General features: G+C 34.8%; 2 pseudogenes; both read right to left on the bottom strand.

Annotated features, from left to right (window-relative positions):
• Positions 1 to 4,171, bottom strand: LOC113766664 (annotated as a pseudogene).
• A 4,007-nt stretch (positions 4,172 to 8,178) lies between these two features.
• Positions 8,179 to 10,472, bottom strand: LOC113766663 (annotated as a pseudogene).
• Positions 10,473 to 12,599: the final 2,127 nt, after the last annotated feature.

The raw sequence follows: 12,599 nt of genomic DNA, 5'->3' as shown, positions 1-12,599 counted from the left end.
TTAAACAGAGATCTCAATGGACTTGACCTCGGGCTGCTTCTCTTTCACTTTAGGCAGAGTCACATTTAGAACTCCATTTTCCAAGCCGGCTTTCACCTCAGCCACCTAGGCATTCTCCGGCAACCGGAATCTTCGGAGGAACTTCCTATTGCTTCTCTCCAGATGGTGCCACTTGTCATTCTTCTTCTCCTGTTCCTTGCTCCTTTCTCCACGAATTTGTAGAATCCTTCCCTCCTCAAGTACCTCAACCTTGACTTCTCCCTTTTTCTGTGAGGACTTGAATTTTTCTTATTTTATTTTATTTTACTGGTTTATTTAATTAATTATTCACCCATTTTTTTTGAATAATTTATTTCAACCATTTTAAAATCATTTTTTTATGGAATGATGTCTCACTTATATTTATACAACGTTTCGTTAGCAAATTTAATTTTTCTGCTACTTGTTTAGCGAGAAATAGTGAATGCACGTTTTTCGAGGCATGTTCGATCCGAGAGTATATTAGTTTTGGAGAATTAAGAATGATCAATAGTAGACTAAGAAAAGTTAACTGAGGGATTAGATGTGAGAGAGTTAAAATTTAAGTTTTTTATCGTGCGCGCATCGATAATTTCTCGAAAGTCACGCCGGTACGGCTAATTAGAGATTTGAGAATTTAATACTAGACTTGTAAGTATGAGTAATTAAAGTGTTAGAGGAATTACCTTGGAGAATTAGTGTATAAGTGTATCAAACAAGAGAGAAAGTGGTAGTATGAAACCCTATGAGTTACCATTAAGAGTTGACTTTTGGTACAACTTTAAGTTAGCTTGTCCAACACCTTTTCTTCATTCTTTTTCCCCAAGAATCAAACCACAAACACTCTCTCTCTCTCTTATTTTCGGCCAGCCCTAGAAGCTCCATAGGGAAGAAGAAAACTTCATCTTCTAGCTCCAAGTTTGCTTGCTTTTCATCATCCAACTCACAAACCACTTGGAATTTCACTCTAGCTTGAAGAAAGGTGCCTTCTTGTGGAGTTTTTTGGAGAAATTTTGGTGAAAAAATTTGGTCTTCATCTAGTGGTTAAAGGGTAACCACTTCATCTCTTTAACCTTTCAATTCATACAAAGATTGATGGTTAGTTTGCATGGGTTTGAAACCCTAAGCAAGATTCTAGGCTAGTGGACTTGAGGAAACTTTTATCTTGCTTTAAATCCTAAGCTAGCGGTCTTGAGGTGGCCTATGAGGTAGCTGACTTGAGGATATTGCTTGATTGTTGTTGTTTATGTGAATTATAGCTTGATTTTGGTTTGATAGTGGAGAGAAAGTGGAAGAAACCGTGAGGAAGAGAGCTGACCGAAATTCTGTTTTGATGTCCTGCTTTAAATTTGAAATTTTGATGATTATATGGCTACTAAATTGATTGATATATGTTGTATTATGTGTGCAGAATGTGCCTTTCGAAAATCATTTCAAATGGTTACCTAAAACTTGAGTTTTGGAAAAGTTCGGAATCTGGAAATTTGCTAGCAGGGTAGCCAACCAGTGGTTCTTTGTCTGAACATAACTTTTTGTACAAAAGTCAAAATTGAGTACCGTTTACGGCATTCAAAACTAGACATTCAGAACTTTCAAAAGGTATAAGAATCCCCTACTAGTTCATTTTGAGTAAACCATAGCGAATCGGCAAAATAGACTGTTCTGTTCTGTCTATCTGTTCGAGAGAAACTGTGACGCTGCATCTTGTGACTCGATTTTGTCTCACTTGTGAAAAGATTTTAAAAATGATGTCTTCTGATAAAATGTAGAATTTTGAACTTCGTTTCTAACTCCATAAACCATTCTCAATTTGGGCTTGTGTAGAGTTAGATATGGTCTGATTTCAAAACTATATCAAAGCTGATAACTGAAAAATTTTCCCTTCCCTGCTGACCGAATGGTCAATTCTGTCTTGGGGTGTTTTATTTCAAAAATTTTAGTGTCATTTACCCATCAATTGCTCATTAAATGTTCTGGAACCTTGGTTTCAAACATGGAGCTAATTGGAGCTGATTTCGTTGGACAAAACTTTCGAAAAAAAAGAAAGATAGGGTTGGCAGATTAGCTTTGAAGAATTTCACAAACTTTGGTCGTTTCGTTAACTGCCTTCCCGTGCGATTTTTTGCCTAAATTTTGATAGAGAGGTAGTCCACATATGGAAGTTCAAGTTTACCAAATTTGGCATAATTTCAATATCATTTCGAGGCCCAAATAATGCCCCAAAGATTGCTCTTCAAATCTGGAAATCCACTGATCAGATTGCAAAAATCAGCCGACTTCAAACTGTTGTATCTTGTTGCTCAAAACTCCGAATTTAGTTCTGCTTATTATGTTTGAAACTTGGTTTGGAACTCTTATTGTGTTATAAGTTGCAGAGGCTGATTCACTTTCTGTGAATTTTGTCGAATTTCCAAACATTGCTCAAAAACCAAGACTGGTTTTGTCCTGTCTTGAAACTGCAACTTTGAACTGAAATTTGAATGCTTTCTGGTTGGAATCTTGAAAAAGTGTCTTTAGGGAAGTTTTAGTACTTAGAATCTAGTTTCCAACGGTATAAAGTTTTCCATTTCGAATGCACCGAACTCAAGATCTAATTTTCCAAGTTTTGTCGTGCAAAGCTGAAAATTTCGATTTCGTAGGAAATGAGCTTTTAAGAACTTTTCACTTTCTTTCGATATTGATAATCTGTTTTAAACCCGATTTCATGGAAGATACAGGTTTCTCTTGTGACTTTAAACCCTTACTTTTAAATCTCGATTTTCGATGGATTGAAGTTCTTCGAAGACATTGTCTTAAATTTTAAGCGAGTGTACTTTCTTCCTTGAATAATAAGTGGTTGTGAGTATATGTGCGTGATGGTTGATCACTATTTCTTCAGGCGCTCAAGAGGATTTTGAAGGGAATCTCAGAGCGGACCACTAAAGACTTTATTTACTCACTTGTTTTGAATTAGTGAGTGTCAAGTGCATGAATTGTTGTGTTTACTTGATTAATCTTACTTGTATACGTGAACATAACTTGATGAGGCGAGTGTGTACTTTATCGCATTCGCTCTCCTTTATTTGACTTATTACTTAACTTACTTGAACTTGGTTTGTATTAAATTTGAACTTGGATGTCGATTGGAGTGAATCTCGTCGACTATTATACGTGTACTCGTGAGGGACGCCCAAATCTCATTGGCTAATCTTGCGACTCGAGCTGGCATGGGATTGGTCGAGAAGTTTGATGAACCATGAGAATATTATAAAAACAAAACTTGATCTTTTGAGATATTGTTTGGCATACTCGTGTAGTATCGCCCTTTTCGTGCGTGTTTGGTTACGGATTTGAGAGGGTGAAATGATGGATGGGGGAAGTAAGTGGAGTTTCTATGGACTTAATACCTACCCGGTTGACAGAATATCATCATGTGGAGGTATTGGATCGAGTTTTGGCGAAACAAGTGGAATTTAGCTCCTGAGAGCTCCCGTATCCTTACTAATCGTGTTTTATTATTAATTGTGAATTACTTGAACTTTCTAGCTTTAATTCTTGTACAAATGTTATTGTTACTTGAACTATGTGTTTGCATGTTTTTTTTCTTGACGTCACTGAGCATTCGCTCACCCTATTAGTTTGTTTTCCTTAACAGAAGTTCGGAATGGAAAGATTTTGGAGAAGCCAACCTGATTACTTTTGGTTAGAATTTTGGATGTAATTGATTAGTCGACTTCTAGTGGTTGTATTTTTGGGGAAAGTTGATGTACTTTTGGTAACTTATGATGTAAGATTTGAATATTTTATTAAGGAAGCGACTTTTATTTATATTGATGTTTACTATTGGTTGGTTATGTTTAAGTTTAAATTTGATTGTATTGAACCCTGGTAAAAGTTAGGCAGGCGTTCCCCCGATACCCTTGGGTTCGCCCTAGAGAGAAGTGGGGGCGTCACATTTTCAGCCTTGGAACATCAGCCTTGAACACATGGGCTTCTAGGTCTCTATCCAATCAATTCTTGCATTGGCAAATGCTGTGGTTTCACGAGCTAACGTAGGAAGATTAATAAGAATAGAAGAGGTGAAGAATCCACCGAATGGATCCCACATAACGAGGGAGAACGTATCAAACACATTGGTTTTTCTGCCTCCAAAGACGCTTGGAATCGGAGACATCTTTCTAGTTAATATGTGATAAGCAGAATTAGTTTCAATGCAAGAAAAATAGCTATGAAGAAGGAATTGGATATTAATTTATATGTCTGATGGATGAAGAAAGGGAGATTTAAAGCATGATATTTACAGTCCACGGGAATGTAGTCTAGAGTCTGGACTTGACTAGTGTGACTATTACTAATAGAATATTGGAAAATGGAATTAAAATAAATAAGACTAAGATGATGGTTAGCGGTCTTGGTTGTTCCTTATCCTTCGCGGCATATCGGTTGGATATCGGGTGATATGCATATTATAACATATAAAAAATTTCAAAAAATCTGAAAAATTACTAAAAATAAAAAATGCCATAAAAGGCACAATTTGAAAAAATATCTGAGTCAACTCGAATATTTTGATCGATTCCATACATCACAGATTCGAATCCGCCAATATTGGTCGAATCAGAATGAGTGGAAGTCATGGGGATATGAAATTATTGACGATTCGAGATTGGTATCGTACTGATCCCTCCGTTCCGGTTATAACTTGGCTTAGATGGCTAACCATGATCAAGATGGTTCTGGTACTTTCATGGAGGCTGATCTACTTGAGCACCATGCTTCTCCCTCGAGAATCCCATAAGATCCACAGGAGATTGCTTCCATATCTGTAATCTTCTACCATATTCCTAGCTGATATTACTATATGTCATTTGTCACTTCTTCAGCTGCCTACATTTCTAGCATTATGAGATTTGCAGTAGTATTGAACATGATTATTGAGCTGGGGGTTCCTTATATTTCTAAAATTATATTGCAGTTTGCCACTACACAGCTTCCAACCTTTAGTTAATTGCATAATTGATGTGGACTGAACTAGTGGTATAGTCACCCAAAAAAAAAAAATTGAAAGATTGGAACTAATAGTAAAAATGGACATATTTCTTCAGCTCATGAAGTAGGTTTTAAGCTTAACAATATTCTTTGTTGTTGCCCCGTTTGTATGGCTTTATCTAGTCATTTTGCTAGAATGTAAGGATTATCATACTTTCATTTAGGTAAGAAGCATTTTAAAATGGAATTGGGGCAAGAATTTTGACTTTGTACAATAATGCGGTCGTATTTTTTGGGCAAATTATATTTTACCCCTTGTAGTTTAATATTTTTGTACATAACTCCCATATGGTTTCAAAAACTATACATAACTTCTTCATAATTTGGATTAAAGTATCAAAGTAATGGAACTTGCAATCCATAATGGAGTCAACTAAAATATGAAAAAATACCCCTATGTAAAATTAAAAATTATTTATTAACTACGAAGGCTTATGTGTATATTTTAAAAACCAAAAAGGGGTTATATGGTAAAACATTAAATCATAAGGGGATTATATGGTAAAATATAAAACCATACGAGGTTAGTGCGTCATGTATATTATGTTTATATATTTTGATCACTTCAGCCATTTTAATTTTTTAACAAAGGTAATTTTGACATTTTAAAAGGTTTTGTTACAATGATAATTTTCGTCATTTAGACACTTTAATCCAAACCATGAAAGGGTTATGCATAACTCTTGAAACTATAGAGGGATTATGTACAAAAACACTAAACTATAGTGGGTAAAATGTAATTTTCCCTTTTTTTTCATGAGTTGTGTACGTTAATAGACGTAATTGTATGTAGAGGTGGCAATTTGGATTAAGATCTATTTATCCATCCATATAATCCATAATTAAATGGATTTGGATTATCCATTTATAGTATTGTTTTAAATGGTTGATCAAAGTAAAATCATTAAATTAAATGAATTTATATGAATTATCCACAAAAGTCACATATATCCATTTACTTAAAAATCAAATAAAAGAAATGGACAGGAAATGTCTAAAAAAAGGAGCTATCCTAAAATTGAATGTTGGGGTGTGAAAAAGTCGTCCCCGTGAATAGTAACCAACCCTGAAATTGAATGTTGGGGTTTACTGCTAAACTAATTAATCATTCCTTTGTTTCTTCTTCTAGACTCCACAGTACTTGGGATTTCGATCAAAGGAAAATGATTTTGGAGAGGGAGGGTTGGAGATAAGTTAATGTTTAGGTGCTGCCTCGTTTTCACCGGTTTCGTTCCCTCATTCTCAGCCACCGCCGTCGTCTCCCATTCCTCTCAGTTCTAATTTGTGTTTTAAAACTTGGACCGGATCGACCGGTTCGACCGATCGAACCGGGAACCGGCCAAGTGTCCGGTCCGAGTCATGTTTAAAAATCGGGTAAGTAAAAATCCGGTCAAAAACTGGGTTTGACCGGGAAAAATAGGATTTTCCGCTTCAAACTGTTTTTTTAAAAAAAAACTCAAACTTTTTCAATATTATGTTTTGACCCCTAGATTGTTAAAAATTATTAATATACCTCAAATATTTCATACTTTATCAATATTTTCTTAAAGTTTGGTATTATTTTTCAATTAAGTTCATAATTTTAATTCTAAACTTGTTAATACTCATTAAATAATATAAATTGTTATTTGATTGTTCTAATTTCTTTGTATTTTCTTGTTAAATATATTTAAAACATCAAATATATATGAATATAGCTTTATTAATATTAACATGTTATTAGGTATTTTACATATAATATTTTAATTTTTAAATAATTTTTATTTATGACGTCATCCGGTTCAACCCCTATCGAACCCGGTTGAACCCATTGACCTCTGACCCCTGAGCTTGACCGAGTCGATACCTGGTCCGATTCTGAAAACATAGGTTCTAATCACTACTTAACTAAACCCATCCTCTGTCTGAATCCTCCTAAAATTTTACCCAACCCAGGATCCCAGATCGAGGGAGGATGAATTTTGCGGGCAAGTGATCGGGGGTAAATCTTCATCCTTTTCTTGCTGATATCTTCGTCTTTGTTTTCCGTTTGCGCTTAAATTGTTTGATAATTAGGAGGGAACGGGTCTGTCTCTGTTTCTGGTTCTAGGTTTTTGAGTTTCCAATCAATATTTGTTAAATCAAAGCTTTTGGGCTGGCTAATTAACTTGAATTATTGGGATTATCGCATTTCATTTGCATGTGGCTAGCTGCTGTGACGACTAGGAGTTGTAGGTCTTGTGATTTAAGAGTTGTTGCATTCAGTTCCTCTCTTTCTTTAAATTATGTGTTATACTATCCATGGTGTCCATTGTGTTTTCATGTTTTCTGTAACAAAAATCGGTTTTTGAGAAATTCCCAATTTTTGTTACTCACAAGTAGGTTGTTGCTCTAGTTATATTGCTTCTGTTACCTCTGACGATGTAGTTACATTGTTGATGGTTTCTTCTTTTTAGTTTTCATTTCTGAACCAAGTTAAAGATTTTATGTATCCTGCTTTTTTGGTTCTATAGTTTGATATTTTAGGTGCAAAGTTATAGTGTTTGTGACTGAATAACAATGGTTGGCGTAAAAGCTTAACTTCTACCTTATAACTATTTTTGTTGTATAATACTGGCTTGCAACTTGCTACGAAAGTGTAACGTCTACCTTTATTTTTGTTGTACAAGACTGGCTTGCAACTTGACTTCAGTCATATGGCTTTGAAGCAAACAATTAGTATTTTTTTGCTGTCATTTTGCACTTAATGAGATCTGAATTTTTTTTCTATTCTTTGGTGCAATGAATATTAGGTACTTGTTCAAATTATTTGTATGCATATATTCAATTCTGTGCATGTACAAAATTTACGTGTACCACAAAGTAATATTAGTATCCACTAAATCATATAGAATATAAAACAACAGTACAACCGTATCGATACTTCAACTATACCTACCCCAAACCCTTGTAAAACATCAGAACCATCAGAACCGCACATGACCCATGCCGTGGTAGTATATGTTTGGAATTCATTCTGAAATCGAAATCTTTGACTTATAGGAAGCAATTTTCCCTTTTTTTTTTTTAATTAGAGCTGATCAAAAGAATAATGAATCATGTACGTTTTGTACAAGCAACTTAACAAATCAGGAAAATCTCCCAGTTGGGGTCCTACAGAAACCTTGAACGCCTACATTCTGCAGGAAAGCATCCGTTAACCCTTTTGGAGTCCTTGCAGTAGTCATAGATCATGAACTTAGATTGCACCCATCTCATTCTGTTTCGTCCCTTTGCATCAAGCCCTTGGGTTTTCCCACGCTTGTGTATTGATAGAATGAGGGGTTTTGGAAGCACAAGATGAACCAGCTGATGCTGACCATACACAAGCATCAGCATTGAAGTTCCTATAAGAGGCTAAAAAAGGCGCTAGTGTCCAATCTGTCTTGATCTGTCCACCTTGTGTTGCCCAATCATCTGCATTCCACAAGCTGCAGTAAACCTTCATTGGTTGATTCTTTGGAAATGGAATGCCAGATCCTTCATTGTTGATGAATGCTCTGATGGGGCTACCATCTACCAAGAAACTGTAAACGCACCATAGATATGCAAATATGTTAGAAATTGAGGCAATGATTTTCCATTTTTTGCTTGTTAGAAATAGAAATCATTTAAGGAGATTGTAACTTACATAATCCTCTGAGGGTTCCAAACTATGGACTAAGTGTGGAAGGCTGCAGTTGGATCGAACTGTTGACTTTTGGCCAAATTTCTTATCCCACATCGGTGGGATTAGCTTTTAGGGAGGGGCTTGAGAGTTATAAATTAACTCTCTCCCTTCCCAATTCAAACACACCAAAATTTTGTATTCTTTCTTCTTCCAAATTATTAAGAGTGGGTCGTTTAGGCGGTGTCCGGAGATTAGGCAAAATTGGCCGAACTCCGTTATCAATTTTTTGGTGCGTTCTTTCCTTATCTCTTTTATTTATTCTGCATTTATTTAGTAGTTTCTTTTCAATTGTAGTATAGTATTCAATATATTTGTCGGGTTTATTTGTAGTGCTTTATACGGTTCTTTTGGGTGTATGTTGCTTATTTGTGTGTGCGTATTGTTTATGTATACACGGGTCTGATTGTGATAATACATCGTGCGCGTAAATTCTGACATAGGAGACTGGGTTTTAAGTGGGACCGCTTGTGACCCCTCCAGCCTTTTCTTGGAATTTATTTGGAATGGTAATTCTGTCTTACGAGATTGTTTTAACAATCTTTCTTGGGAATTATTGAATTGGTTTAAATCACTAGTTGAATTTTTGAGTGGAAAATTACCTGGTTTCCCCAACACGAACCACAGACGGAATTGTTGTTCCCTGTTTCCTTTTCCTTGTGCATAAACATTGGTATGAAGTGTATATGGCTGGCCAGATGCATTTCCTAGGACTCGAAATCAATCTCATCGTGCCTTTCGCCTTGAGAAGATAACTGCATTGATGAAAAAAAATAATAATTTTGTCCGTGAAGGCTAAAGAGGTAGCAAAAACTCAGATTTTGTGCCTATGAAATTGGAATACAAAAGGGAGAGCTCTTTTGAAACTCACAAAGAATGTGGTAACTGTGCCAGCTGAATTGCCAGGTACAAATTTGATTTGCATGTCAAATCTACCAAAGAGATAGTCATTTGTGGATTCAAAGCCAGAACCAGATAATTTGTCTAGAGAGAGTGTGAGAAGCTGGCCTGACTTATCTGGCCTGACTTATCTATCTTAGCTCTTCCGTCTCCAAAATTGATCTTGACATCCCGGTAAAAGTTACCGGCTGCTGAGGTTTCCAAGATCAGGAAAGCCATTAGTATGCAAAGCTTAAGCGCTCTTGAAGATGGCGTTTCTAGAGCTTAATTTTGAGGACTAAAGATGAAATGGATTAGTAAATATTATGCAATGTGATGAAATACTGATGCTTGGGGGTTTTGGTAGGAATGCATTTATATAGGTGTGGTTTAGAAGAATGGATCGCTGACTTTCACATTTAGGAAGTATCCAAGAGGGAGGGGAGACAATTTTATGAGTTGGCAATAATAGTTTAGTAAGAATAGGTAATGACAGAGTGTGCAGGTGATCGGTATTCAGAAAGGCTCAAAATCTGTTTGGGTACTTTACATTTCGAAGTAGCTAGCTATGTGCAAACTGGACACAGCTATGGAATACCTGGAATTTTTGAGTTCTTTATTGCTCTTTCAGAACTCAGAAGTACACGAGCAAGTTTTGTGAAATCTGAAGGCTGGAAGTTCCCCAATCCAAGAAGGGCATTTTTTAATACAGAACATGTTACTTTGAGTAATATTTATCCATTGTACACTTGGTTGTCTACACTTTTTGCGGACAGAGTCCCCTCAAGTTAGTTATTAGGAGCTTCAACGGTTGCCTTTTCTAACTCTGTGGGTAATATATAAATATCACTGTCAACAACATCTCACTCATAACAAGATAATAATATGAGGGAAAGGAAAGGAAATCCATGGAGGGATAAGGTTTTTATATGGATTGATTTTTGAAAGGAGAAAGAAAAAGACGGACGAATGTGGGACTTGTTCTATTTTTTTTTTCTTGGCAGATTTAAAAGTGGAAGGAATCGGAGGAAATGGATATAAAGGTTAATGATAATTATGTTACAATTTTCTAAAATACCCTTACTATTGGCAAACTAAATCAAGTCTAGAAGTATTTATTTATTTATTTATTAGTTTTATTGGAGTTAGATTTTTAGTAGTTGTGTGATTTAGGAATTTGTGTTTTATTTAGTAATTTTTTATGCAAGTGGTTTCTTTTCTAACAAATCTGGTAAATTATAAATAGAATATTATTTATGATGTTTTCTTGAGAGAGTCTAGAAAAATTTGCTGAGTTTTCTATTGTGGTGTAAATTTCTTCATTGTTTGAGACTTCAATAATATTATGAGTTGATTATTTTCTTCTCTCCCGCATATATTTTGAGTATTTGCTTTATCCCTTCAATTCTGTAACCCTGCATGCATTGATTATTATTATTAGAACCCTAAAATTTGGATTCTACAATTAATATCAAAGCTAGACTATGAGATTAGTCCTGGACATTTTCACTGTCAGAGAATTAGAATGCAAAATTGCCAAAAAGTATTCAATTAATCGAGTTAGACCACAAAATTGATCCTGAAGTGTGTAGTTGGTGAAGAATTCGACCATAAAATTGGTCTAAAAATTGTTAGATTGTTACGAGTGTGAAGACAGAGATCGGAGAGGAATCCTGTCAGATTTGTTGATTGCTACAGGTTGTTAGATCGAAGGATTTGATTGGTTAATCAACTAGGAGGCTAGGAAAACTTGACAGAGGGGAGAGGAAAATTTATTCAGGTATATAAATTGTTAAATAATGGCAAAATATAATAGAGATTTGATTGATAGTGAAAAATTTTTCATATTGACTCCTATAAGCACAAATAGACAAACATATTTTGGTTGGGTTTTAACAGTGAAAAAATATCTCAAACAGTGTAATTTAGATGATATTCTTTATTGGGTTGATGCAAGTGAGTTGTCAAAACATGTTTTCAAGAAGAAGGCACAATTATTCTTTCAAGTGATATGTAAAACAATGGTAGAAAGTATTTTCAAAACTTTTGTTTGCTGTACTAAAATACTTTGGAGATTTTGGAAGGATATTTACTATGTTTTGCAAATAATTGAGAAAAATTATGCTTTCAAACCGAAGTCTGGTTGTTGGTATTGGTTTGTCGATTTTGAGAATGATAGATTTGTTGATAATATGAATGATATTGAAATTTTTGAATCAGTTGATAGTTTTGATTTGCATATCTTATTTGGAGAAATTGGGAGTGATGAATTTGTTAAAGAAAAACAATGTGGTAATTTGATAAAGAAAACAAGAAAAGTCTGATTTGGTGTATAAAGAAAAAATAATTGTTAAAAATTTTATTGGTTTGGACTCTCTTCAAGATGATGGAAAGATATTTGATTTGATGGATACAGATTTCATTGGGGTTCAAAAATATTTTGCTCCAAAAGAGTTGATTGACAGTATGAAAATTTTGGATGATTGTGGTAGTGGTTAGTTTGAATTATTTGGCGAGTATAGTTTTGACAAGAAAGCAATCTATGATTTTGTATTTTTGGGCACTTACATTAGTGGTAAATATGGTGATTCTAGTGATGAATGGGTTTATATGAGTAAGTACTTTGATCAAAAAGAAATTGCTGAGAAATTATTTGCAAAATACAATGCGCGTCCACTACCACGTGTAAAGATGAAACTAATAACTGGTAACAAGATGGAGTTGCATGTTTGCATAGAGATTGTTGTTCGAGATGGTGTTTGATGTGTCTCAATGGAGAGTTTGGTTAAGGGAGGTAATGTTGCCAAACCAAACCAAGTAAAGAAGTATTTATTTATTTGTTAGTTGTATTGGAATTAGGTTTTTAGTAATTGTGTGATTTAGGAATTTGTGTTTTATTTGGTAATTTATTATGCAAGTGGTTTTTTTCCTAACAAGTCTGGTAGATTATAAATAGAATATTATTTAGGATGTTTTCTTGAAAAAGTCT

The sequence above is a fragment of the Coffea eugenioides genome, chromosome 3 (genome assembly GCF_003713205.1).
Source record: "Coffea eugenioides isolate CCC68of chromosome 3, Ceug_1.0, whole genome shotgun sequence".
NCBI lineage: Eukaryota > Viridiplantae > Streptophyta > Magnoliopsida > Gentianales > Rubiaceae > Coffea > Coffea eugenioides.
This window is presented reverse-complemented; position numbering and strand designations above follow the sequence as displayed.